This window comes from Vigna radiata, unplaced genomic scaffold (genome assembly GCF_000741045.1).
Source record: "Vigna radiata var. radiata cultivar VC1973A unplaced genomic scaffold, Vradiata_ver6 scaffold_131, whole genome shotgun sequence".
Taxonomy (NCBI): Eukaryota; Viridiplantae; Streptophyta; class Magnoliopsida; order Fabales; family Fabaceae; genus Vigna; species Vigna radiata.
The window spans coordinates 641,847-653,134 of record NW_014543258.1 but is presented as its reverse complement, the minus strand read 5'-3'; positions in this window follow the sequence as shown (position 1 = coordinate 653,134).

The window sequence follows — 11,288 nt, the reverse complement described above, 5'->3', positions numbered from 1 at the left end:
CCCTCGCCCCGAAGTTGACCGGATCACACATTTGGAGAAGAGTTAGAGACTATCCAAAAGTCACTGAATCTGGACAGAATAGGATATATGGGTTTGGAGAATGGCATAATTGGACTAAAAGAACCATATTTTGGGATCTTCCCTATTGGAAAGACAACTTGCTAAGACATAACCTGGATGTCATGCACATAGAAAAAAAATTTCTTTGACAACGTCTTGAACACAATTATGAATATTATTGGTAAGACAAAAGATAATGACAAAGCAAGAAAAGATTTACCTCTGATATGTGCACGAAAAGACTTAGAGTTGAAGGAGCAAGCTAACAGTCGATTCTTCAAACCAAAAGCAAACTACACCATCTCAAAAGATGAGGCAAGAATACTGTCTGGATGGATCAAAGAGCTTAGAATGCAGATGGATATTCTTCTAACTTGTCCGGATGTGCCAATCTTCAAAACGGTACTATTCAAGGGTTGAAGAGTCATGATTGTCATGTATTCATGGAGACTTTCATTCCTCTTCCGTTTAGTTGTTTGCCACAACACGTGTTACATCCACTGATAAAAATCAGTAACTTCTTTAAAAATTTGTGTTGCACGACACTAGAGGAAAATNGCCTAAGAAAGATGGATGAAAATATCCCAATTATTCTATGCAAATTAGAAAGAATATTCCCTCCTGCATTCTTTGATTCAATGGAGCATCTTCCAATCCATCTTGCATATGAAGCTTGGCTTGGGGGACCTGTGCAACACAGGTGGATGTATGTTGACGGATTGGCAAGTGTACCAAATCGTACAAGTAATATAAATGGTAAGACCAAGTATCGTTTTCCCAAGAGACTCGTATGGCTTCCTCGTTCGCGTGAATTAAAATAATAAGACTTGAGAAATTTAAAGTTTATAAATTGGGTTTGAGAGCAAAAATATTAACATGCAAAATAAATGTTGATTCAATTGACAAGTGAAAACAATGGATGGATGGATGTTGTTGGGTACTAACAATTTCATCTATTCCACTCTCTCTTACATACTACCCTTGATTATTAGATTGATTCAATTGTTATGCGACTTTCTTAGTCTCCCCTTAACTCGATCCCTCGGCGAAAAGGGCCTAATATTAACTACTGGCTTGCTATCCCTAGCCTCCCCTAGTAATTAATATCGCATTATAAACAAAAGTTAGCGCAATTGATCGTCCTACCCCTATCCCTAGGTGGTATTGCAAAATCAAGAGATTACTCGCCAGTTCATGTCATTACTGCACGTCCCCATGTCAATAACGACAAACAACAATATTCCGAATGAGTTAAATGGTAAAAGCCTTAAGCACAGATGATAACCCAACAATAATCAATCAAAGCATATGGCGACCATATAAATAATCAATAGTTTCAATAAGAGAGAGTATCAAAAGATTACATTGAATTCCCCAACAACAATAGGGTTTAGTTCACCATAGACATGGTGAAACTAGATGGAAAATGGAAGAAGAATGGAATAGCAAACCCTAGAAAAGATGAAAAGGAGCCTAAGCATCCAAGAGATCCTCTCTAGAGAGCAAAATTAGGTCTGGTCGTCTTCCCCTATCAAAAGAATGACTCTGAATTCGTAGTAGGGGTATTTATAGGTGAGGAGCGCGTCAAAATCAGGCCCAAGTCCAGCGTGCTACCGCTGGACGGTTTAAGTGTGCCGCCTGGCGGTTTGCCACAACCTGCCGCCACCGCCCGACGACAATCGCCACTGCCCGACGGTTTCTCTCAGCGTAAAATGCTGCCTACTCCTCGTCCTGGACCGCCCGGCGGTTTAAGTGTGTCGCTGGGCGGTACGTCAACTCTTCAAAACTCAACTTTTCTGCTCTTTTCTTGAGTCAACGACCTGTATCTTCAACTTCATTCTTACTTTTCTCAAATTAGCTACAAAACAATGCAAAAGAAGCATAAAATCGCTAAAAACAACTTTTGACTCTCTCCAGACTCATTTATTGAGTTTTGCTTGATTCTAAGCTCGTTCCGAGTAGTAAAGGGTGTAATTTGGTCCAAATTGACATATGAAAATCACTGTTTTTCAACCTTCATCAATGTATCCCTTTGAAAGGTTTACGGGAGAATCCAAANGTTCAGTTAAAAATAAAGCTAGAGTAGAAGGCTCAATTTGTGCAGCTTACTTGCATAGAGAGACAACATATTTTTGTTCACATTATTTCAAAAACTTCATGTTGTCCCCCACTAATGTCAGAAACGGAATGCAATGGCGAGCTGAACCACATCAAGGTTCATTATTAGTTTTTTGAAAATCAGGCCGTCATGCGGGAAAAGAATTCACTCATTGGTTAACTGATGCTGAATTCAACTCTGCTCATGTCCATGTCTTAATCAATTGCAGTGAAGTTAAGTCATACCTTGAGTATGTCATCATTCAACTCTTACCTTTGTAATGGTTAAATTGTTATACACTAATTCATTTCATTTGTACCAGCTCATTTTTTGTGGCGGAGCAAGTCGTAGAAGGAAATGCTTCTACTAGAATACACTCAGAGTTTCCCCAATGGTTTCGAAATCAGGTACGTACTTTTTCCTATGTTTTGAGCAAGGTTAATTTGACTCTTGCTATAAAATATTTTTGGTAACTTTGTAGGTTTTTAATCAAGAGTTAAGACATCTATCCAATTGGCCAATGAGATGTGTGAAAGAATGGCACACTTATTTCATCAATGGTTACAAATTCCATACACATGAATGGTCTTAAGGAAAGAAAACAAAAAATTGTGGTGTGTATGCCAAGGGCCTTATAGAGGGTTGTTATGATGATTTCTACAGCATCATTCATAAAATATATGAGCTAGAGTACAACAACACTACTTCTCTAAACAGAGTAATACTTTTTTATTGTAAATCGTTTGATCATTCTAGAGCTGGTACTAAAGTGGATCCTAGGTTTAACATTGTCGAACTCCACATGAGAAACAGATATAGACCGTTTGATCCTTTCACTCTTCCAACTAATGTCAAACAGGTTTATTATGTGCCATATCCACCATTCCGCAATATTGACAACCGTGGTTGGGCTGTAGCAATAAACCAAGCCTAGAGGCCGCATTGACTCAAATGAGGTTGAGGAAGATGTTGCCTACCAACTTGACCAAATGTCACAACCACAAGAAAATATTGAAGTTGAATGTATAACCGCATTGCGCGACCCTGATGGTGATGGAGATTAATTAGAAGCACTTGAGCAAGGTGATGATGATGATGAAGAAGAACAAGAAGAAGAAGAAGAAGAAGAAGAAAATGATGATGGTGATGATGGTGATGATGATGATGATGAAGAAGAACAAGAAGAAGCACAAGAAGAAGAAGAAAATGATGATGATGATGATGGTGATGATGATGAAGAAGAAGAAGATGATGAAGATGATGATGATGATGAAGAAGAAGATGAAGATGAAGATCATGATGACGATGATTGAATGTTCGACTATCTTAAATATTGTAGCAAATTGAACTATAATTTCAATAGAATTATGTAAACATTTGAACTATCATTTGAACTTTAATTTGTAGTGTTCCTTCCTTATTCTTTTGTATTGTTTCACTTTATTTGTAAACATTTCAATGCAGTAATCACAGGAGAAGGTTCAGACCGTCCTAATAAAGGAAAGGGGGTAGCAAGGCCTAAAAAGAGGCAACCGTAGGCCCCAAAGTATGTACTTAGGGTGCCTACTACACTACCTACCCCTACAGTACACCCTACCCCTACTATACACCCTTCCCCTACTACTGTAGTATACCCTCCCCCTACTACTACAGTACACCCTCCCCTTACTACTGTAGTACACCCTCCTCCTCCTACCCCTGCAACAGAGCCTCTTCCTCCCCCTGTGATTATTATTACCCCCACTCTGCCTCCCAACCCTACTTTTATACCTTCCTCATCTTCTAGACCGCCTTTTGAGACTGCCACACCATCTACTGATTCAGTTGGTGATGGTGATGGTGTTGACCCGCCCCTCCATGATCGACCATGGATTGAGCCATAGGGCAAAGGGTAAGACTTTAATCCTTTTTTTAACCATTTTTATGTTTAAAGATTGTCTTATTTGAAATGACTTTTATTTCTTTATATGTAGGTTTATCCCATTCAGGGTTGCTTCCCAGGCCATCACACGATCAATTAAGCAACATTATTTGACTCCATGGCCTACTTAGAGAGCAATACCTATAGACGACAGAAAGCCATTCTCGGAGCGTTTTAAGGTGAACAACTTTAAACTAATTTTCATTCTTATTTTACTATGTTCATTAATAAATGTTTGTTTTGTTCATCATTACAGATGAAGGTGCAGTGGAAAGGTAAACATGAAACACAAATACATAGAAATTTCCACATGAAAGCATCTCATCGGCTCTCAAAGATGTTTAGGGATGCCCGCAATGCAGGGGAGCACCCTTACTGGTTGGCCGAGAACATTTGGAACGCTTTACTTGCACATTGGAATTCAACAGAGTTTCACAACAGGTGTGCTACAACCTAGAGAAATAGAGCGTCTGAAAAGGGTGGCGCCTTGCATACTGGCGGGTCGATCACAGTTCACGAGCATGCCACTCGTATGTTAAATTTTCTTTCATATATAACTTATGTATTTTCTATTTCATATAAACTTCTAAGTCTAAATTATGTTACAGGAACAAGCTCTGGGACAGGCGGTCCATGTTGACGAGGTCTTTGCACAGACCCATGTTCGGAAGGGCACTAATGAATTCGTTGATGAAAGATCTCGCAAGACTCATGTAAGCAAGCAAATAACAGTGCTAGTATTAGTAATCCACATGATTATGTTATTGTATATATCATTCCCTAACGTTGCTTTAATGTTTCAACAGGAAGAATTTTCTACGAGACTTTCACAGGTTAGATTCGAACATGGGTAAGCTCCTACACCAGATGATGCGAGTAATGCAGATGATGACATCCGTAGGACAACAGGATGACGAAGATCATTCTGATGACTATATAGTATTTTAGTTTTATTTTGTTATTCATCATATGTGTTAGAACATACTGATGTTAGTACATTTGAATTTTTAGTACAACAGTGATTTTGGTACATTATCTTTGCTCAGAAATGGATGATATTGTTTTATGTTTCATATTTCATATTGAACTTTAAAGATCATGTTATATTCTTTTTTTCATCAATGATATTATTGGATGATTTTGGGATGCACACAATATACAGGTCTGTGTGTGATTTGAAACATGTATGCAGGTTTGTCTGTGTTGTGAACCTTGGGATGCACACAATATGCACACAATAAATACAAATATGTCTTTTTTTTTCGATTGTTACCGAAGGCTTATGCCCCTCGGTAATTTCCAAGGGGAATAACCCGTCGGTAACTGTTAGCGACAAGCATATTACCGACGACTTTTTGACCGTCTATAAGCCGTCGGTAATGCCAACGTACCGACAGATTCTGGCTGTTTCCGAGGGATACAAATCTTCGGGAAAGCCCTTCTTTACTATAATCGGACTTACCGATTATTACTAGATACACTCTTAACAAGTTTTTAGCGTCGTTGTCGGGGACTCGTGGTTTAACTATTCTAGTAGTGTGATTATTGATTACCTTTGACTTGATTTTTTTTGTTTGTTTTTATTTTTGTTCTAATAAATGTTTTCTAGGGTTTTGTGCCTAATGTTTGTAGGATGCAGTTTGGACAAGAATTTAACTATATGGGCACTCAATTCTACCAAAATGATTTCAACCACTGGTAGAAACATCCCTCAAACATGAATCAAAGCCAATTTTGGCAGGCTTTCGAGCAACAAATCACTCCATTCAAGGAGAACACAAATTTTGACGAACTTTTTCAGCGGGTCATGGATACGAGTTTATCTTATATCAAAAGCATGAAGGAGTTACAATAACGTTGTCAATGGCAGCAATAACCCTCTTTACCAACAGAAACGTTGGAGGATGCTCAACAACTATGGCAACAGGTATTTGCTTTGAATGAGAAAATCAACAGGTTGGAGGAGATGTTTGAACAAATTATGCAAAATTTCATCTCTGCTAAAAAGGAAACAGGGAAGCCTCATTCAAAAGGATGGAGATGCATATTGGTCGCTTAATTGAGAAATTGGATTCTAGGGTTAATATTGAGGTTAACCCTAGGGAGCATTATCAAGCCAATATCACTGGAAGTGATAAGATTGTTGAAGAGGAAAAGATAGAGGAGATAGAGACAGAAAGGTTGAGTAAGGAAGATAGAGATGAGGAGAAAGACAAAGAAGTGGTTGAGAGAAAAGAAGAAAAGAGAATGTGTGAAAATAGGAGAAAAGAAAAAGAGAAACTTGAGAGAGAAGGAGAGTAAGAAAAATAGGAAGAGAGGAAGAAAGAAAAGATCATATGAAAAACCCCTTCCTCATCCAAAGAAGTATCATAGGAAGGAAAAAAAATTTAAGTGCTTTATGGAAATCTACAAGAAATTGGAGATTAAAGTTCCTATGATTGAAACATGGAAACAAGTGCTTGGTTTTATCAACTTTTTGAAGAAATTCAGCAGAAAGAAGAAAAAGAAAAGAATATCAAGCAAGGAGAGTATCAACACTTACTTATGGGTGTTTGACCTGAACTGGGTCAAGCTAATGACGTTAAAAGAGCGTTTGCTGGGTGGGAGGCAACCCAGTTTCTGATTTTTTTTTCTTTGATTATTTGTGTGGTTTGGAGTTGATTTTTCTTTGTGTGTTTGAGTTTTTTTTAGGTTATATGCTGCTTTTGATGGCAGTGATGATAGCATCTAGTGATGGATGCTAGGAGGACTCAAATAATGACATTTACTGATGGATGTTGTTATGATGAGGATGACGAATGAAAGCATCTACTGAAGGATGTTATGTGATTAGGCATCTACTGATGGGTGCCATTGATAGCATTTACTGACGAATGTTGATGTAGCTGAGAAAGATTAGCATCTACTAAAGGATGCTGTAGGATTATTGGGTCAGGCTCGTGACGTTAAAAAGATGCTACCTAGGAGGTAACCCAGTTTTCTAAACCTATCTTTTTAGTTTATGTTTTATTTGTTTTTGTTTTTAGAATAGGTGTTGATGTACTTGGTTTTAAACTTATATCTGATGCAATGGGTTGTGTATGATTTGATGAGTGTGCTTAATGATGCATTTATATTGATTGATGTTAAGATGATATATGAGATGCTATATACAGGTGGTGGTTCACAATATGTGTGAACAGATGCATGATGATATGATTGTGATTGTGATACTGGGCAAGATGTGTATCTATGTATTGGAACTTGAAATTAGCATAGGTGAGTTTTGAACTCCAGAGTTTTTGTTGAATGCTATTGCTATTACCCCTTATCCCTAGGTTGGTATTGCTTAATCAAGGAATTTCTCACCAGTTCAATGTAGTACTGTATGTTCCCGTATCAATAGAGACAAACAACAGTTATCGAATGAGTTAAACGATAAAAGCTTTAAGCGTAGATGAGAACCCAACAATTGATAATCAAAGCATATGACAAGCGTATAAATAAGCAAGAGTTTCAATAAAAGAGAGTTTCAAAAGATTACATTGTTTCCCCCAACAACAAAAGGTTTTAGTTCACCATTGTCATGGTGAACTTAGATGAAAAATGATGGAAGAATGGAAAAGCAAACCCTAGATAGGATAAAAAGGAGCCTAAGCATCCAAGAGATCTTCTTCAAGGAGTGAAAATTAGGTCTGGCCGCCCTCTTCTGTCAAAAGAATGAATCTCCAATCACAATAGGGCTATTTATAGCTGAGGAGCGTTACAGAAAACAGGCCCAAGCCTAGCAGACAACCGCCCGGCGTCACACTTATGTTGCCCAGCGGTTTGCCCCTAATCGCACCACCACCCAGCGGTGGGGGGTTGTCGCTCGGCGGTTTTCCCATAGTCGCAAATCCGCCCAGCGTCGACGCTTGGTGCCACCTCCTCGCATTGGACCGCCTAGTGGTGAATTTTGCCTCTGGGCGGTTCCTAGACTCTTCTTTTCTTCAGTTTTCTTCCTCTGTCCTGAGTCTAAAACCTTCATTTTCAACCTCAATCTTCACTTTCATCAAAATTGCTGCAAAACAATGCAAAACAAGCAGAATATCGCTAAAAACAACTTTTGACTCTCAACTGACTCATTTATTCAGTTTTGCATGATTCTAAGCTTATTCTAAGCCTTAAAGGGTGTAATTTGGTCCAAAATGATATATGAAAATAATTGTTTTTCAACCGTTTTCAGGCGGTGCACTCGGGACCATTTTTCACTATTTTTCACTTAGGCGACACCGTTGGGCACCATTTTGAGTACTGCACTCACCGTTGGGTGGTAAGCCACTGCCGGGCAGTGGACTATTGGGCCTGGGCCAAAATTCTGTTATTTTTATAAATTATAAATAGACTTGGACGAACCAAAAGGGGTATCATTTGACAAAAAGAGGCACAGAAACACTCTCTTCACCCCTTGGAGGCGGATTTGGATGCGAGAGCTCCAATCTATCAAATATAGGGTTTATCTTTTCAGTCTTTCCATTATTTTCATCTAGTTTCACCATGATTATGGTGAACTAAACCTCCATTGTTGTTGGGGAATTGATGTAATCCTTTGAAACTCTCATATATTGAATTGTTGCTCTATTCACATGCTTTTATTCATCAATTTTTAGAGTTTTTCCTCCATTATATTTGCATGCTTTGTTTAAGACATTATTCAATAGCATAATCTTTGATTCTATCTATATGGACACGTGTAGGTAGGTCTAGACATGAGGGATTTCTCTCGGTAGCAATATTACCTAGACATAGGGATAGGAGGACCGATTGCCTTAAGCTTTTGTGCGAATTATGTAATGCATGATTAATTGTTAGGGAGACTAGACATAATAAACTAGTAATTAGGAGTAGTCTCTTTTCACCAAGACCTTGGGATTAGGGTAAATTAGAAAGTGGCTTGACATTGATGAAAATGTCGAATTCTTAGATATATGAGTGTGGATAGGATGAAATCATAAACCCCAACAACACAATTCATTCATACATCATTCACTTGCGTTATCTTTTGGTCAATTGATCAAAACCATTGCATGCATATTTAATTTTTGTTTTTGTATTATAAAATCCTAATTTTCGTTATTCAAGTCTTAAATAATCAAGAAATCACATGAAAGTTTAGGCCTATGAGTCTCTAGGAAAACAATATTCGGACTTACTATTTATTATTACTTGATACGATTCGGTAAACGGTCGGACTCTTAATAGAGGGATCGGGTTTTAAGTCATTTAGATAGTGTCATAAACATTAATGAAGAAGTAGAATTCGTTTATAAATGAGAGTAAACTAGGTGAAATCTAAACCCCAACAACATATTCATCTCATCTTACAAATATTGTCCAATCACATTTGTTTTTTTGTTCAATTAATCAAACTGCATGCATATTTACTTTTTCTGTAATTGCATAAAAACCCAAACATTGTTCATCAATGTCTTAATTAGTTATGTAATCATTACCATTTAGTGTCGCAAGTCTCTTGGGAAATGATATTGGTCTTACCATTATTAATACTTGAAGTGATTCGATACAATTGTAAAGCCTTGACCATCGACCGATGTGATGGCAACATAGAAGTCAACAAACACATGGATGTATAAGTCACATAGATCAACCTTTATATTATAAAAGATGCCATCTTCTATCGATTATATCCCACTTTTAGGGTTCAAGCCTATCACAGACACCGTACCATTCCAGTTAGGAAAGGTAGGTTATCGTTAAGTTCGTGACAAGTGTACCAGATCGTTATCAAGTAATATAAACGGGTAAGTCTGAGTATCGTTTTCCCAAAGGACTCTTAGGCCTTAACTTTCATGTAACCTAATCTTGTAAGACTTGAGAAAAGAATAATATTGGTGGTTGTATGCAAAGAACAAAAATAAACATGCAATGAAATTGATTCAATTGGTTTTGAGAACTATGGATGAATGNTGTTGTTGGGNNTTACAATTTCATCTTATCCACTCTCATATATCTACTCTTCTTATTTAATTCACTTGTTTATCTAATTGTCATGCAAACTTTCTTAATTACCCTTAGCCCAATTCCTTGGTGAAAAGAGTCTATTACTAATTACCAGCTTGCTATCCCTAGCCTCCCCTAGTAACTAATAATGCACTGCGTTCTGAAGCAAATGCAATTGACCGTCCTATCCCTATCCCTAGGCGATAGCACATAATCAAGGAATTTCCCACCAGTTCATGACATTAACGTACGTCCCCATATCGATAAAGACAAACAACATTTATTGAATGTGTTAAACAATAAAAGCATTGAGCACAGATGAGAACCCAACAATTGATAAGCAAGTATATGACATGCATATGAAAATAAATAAGAATTTCAATATATGAGAGTTTCAAAAGATTGCATTGTTCCCCAACAACAAAGGGTTTAGTTCACCATTGACATGGTGAAACTAGATGAAAATAATGAAAGAATGGAAAAGAAAACCCTAGATTTGATAATAAGGAGNCTAAACATCNAAGAAATCTCCTCCAAGGTGTGTGGAATGGCTCTNGGCGTTCTCTNTNCCAAAANAATCCCTATCTAANTCGCACTNGGGCTATATATAAGCCCAAAAAGATAACAGATAGATAACAGAAAGATTTACAGAATCTAACTAAANAAANAGACAACCGCNCAGGCGCCTAATTTGACCNCTCAGCGGTTTGCCTCTAGTCGNTCTGGCCGCTCANCGGTCAGTTTTGCCGCTGAGCGGTTTGCCTCTAATCGCTCTGAGCGCTCAACGGACCATTCTGANGCTNAGCGGCTTGTTTGACCCTTCTTTTCATCATTTTTCTTCTTCTTTCATGGGTCTAAGTCCACTTTACTTCACTTCCATCTTTAATTCATCCAAAAACCCTGCAAAACAATGCAAAACAAGCATAATATCTCTAAAACCAACTTTTGACTCTCAAGAGACTCAACTTAAGTGTTTTACTTGATTTAGAGCTCATTCTAAGCCTCAAAGGGTGTGTTTTACTAACAAATTTAAGTATGAAAATAACGGTTTTTAGACTGTTATCAGAACCCCAAACTTAGAACTTTGCTTGTCCTCAAGCAAACAAGACAAAACCTGGCTTTCCACTTTTTCATCAAATAATTCACACTTTCAAAACCTCTTTTTTCATGACAAGCTATTATACAATTCCAAATTTCAGTGGAATCCTACAAAGATGTATGCATGTTTTC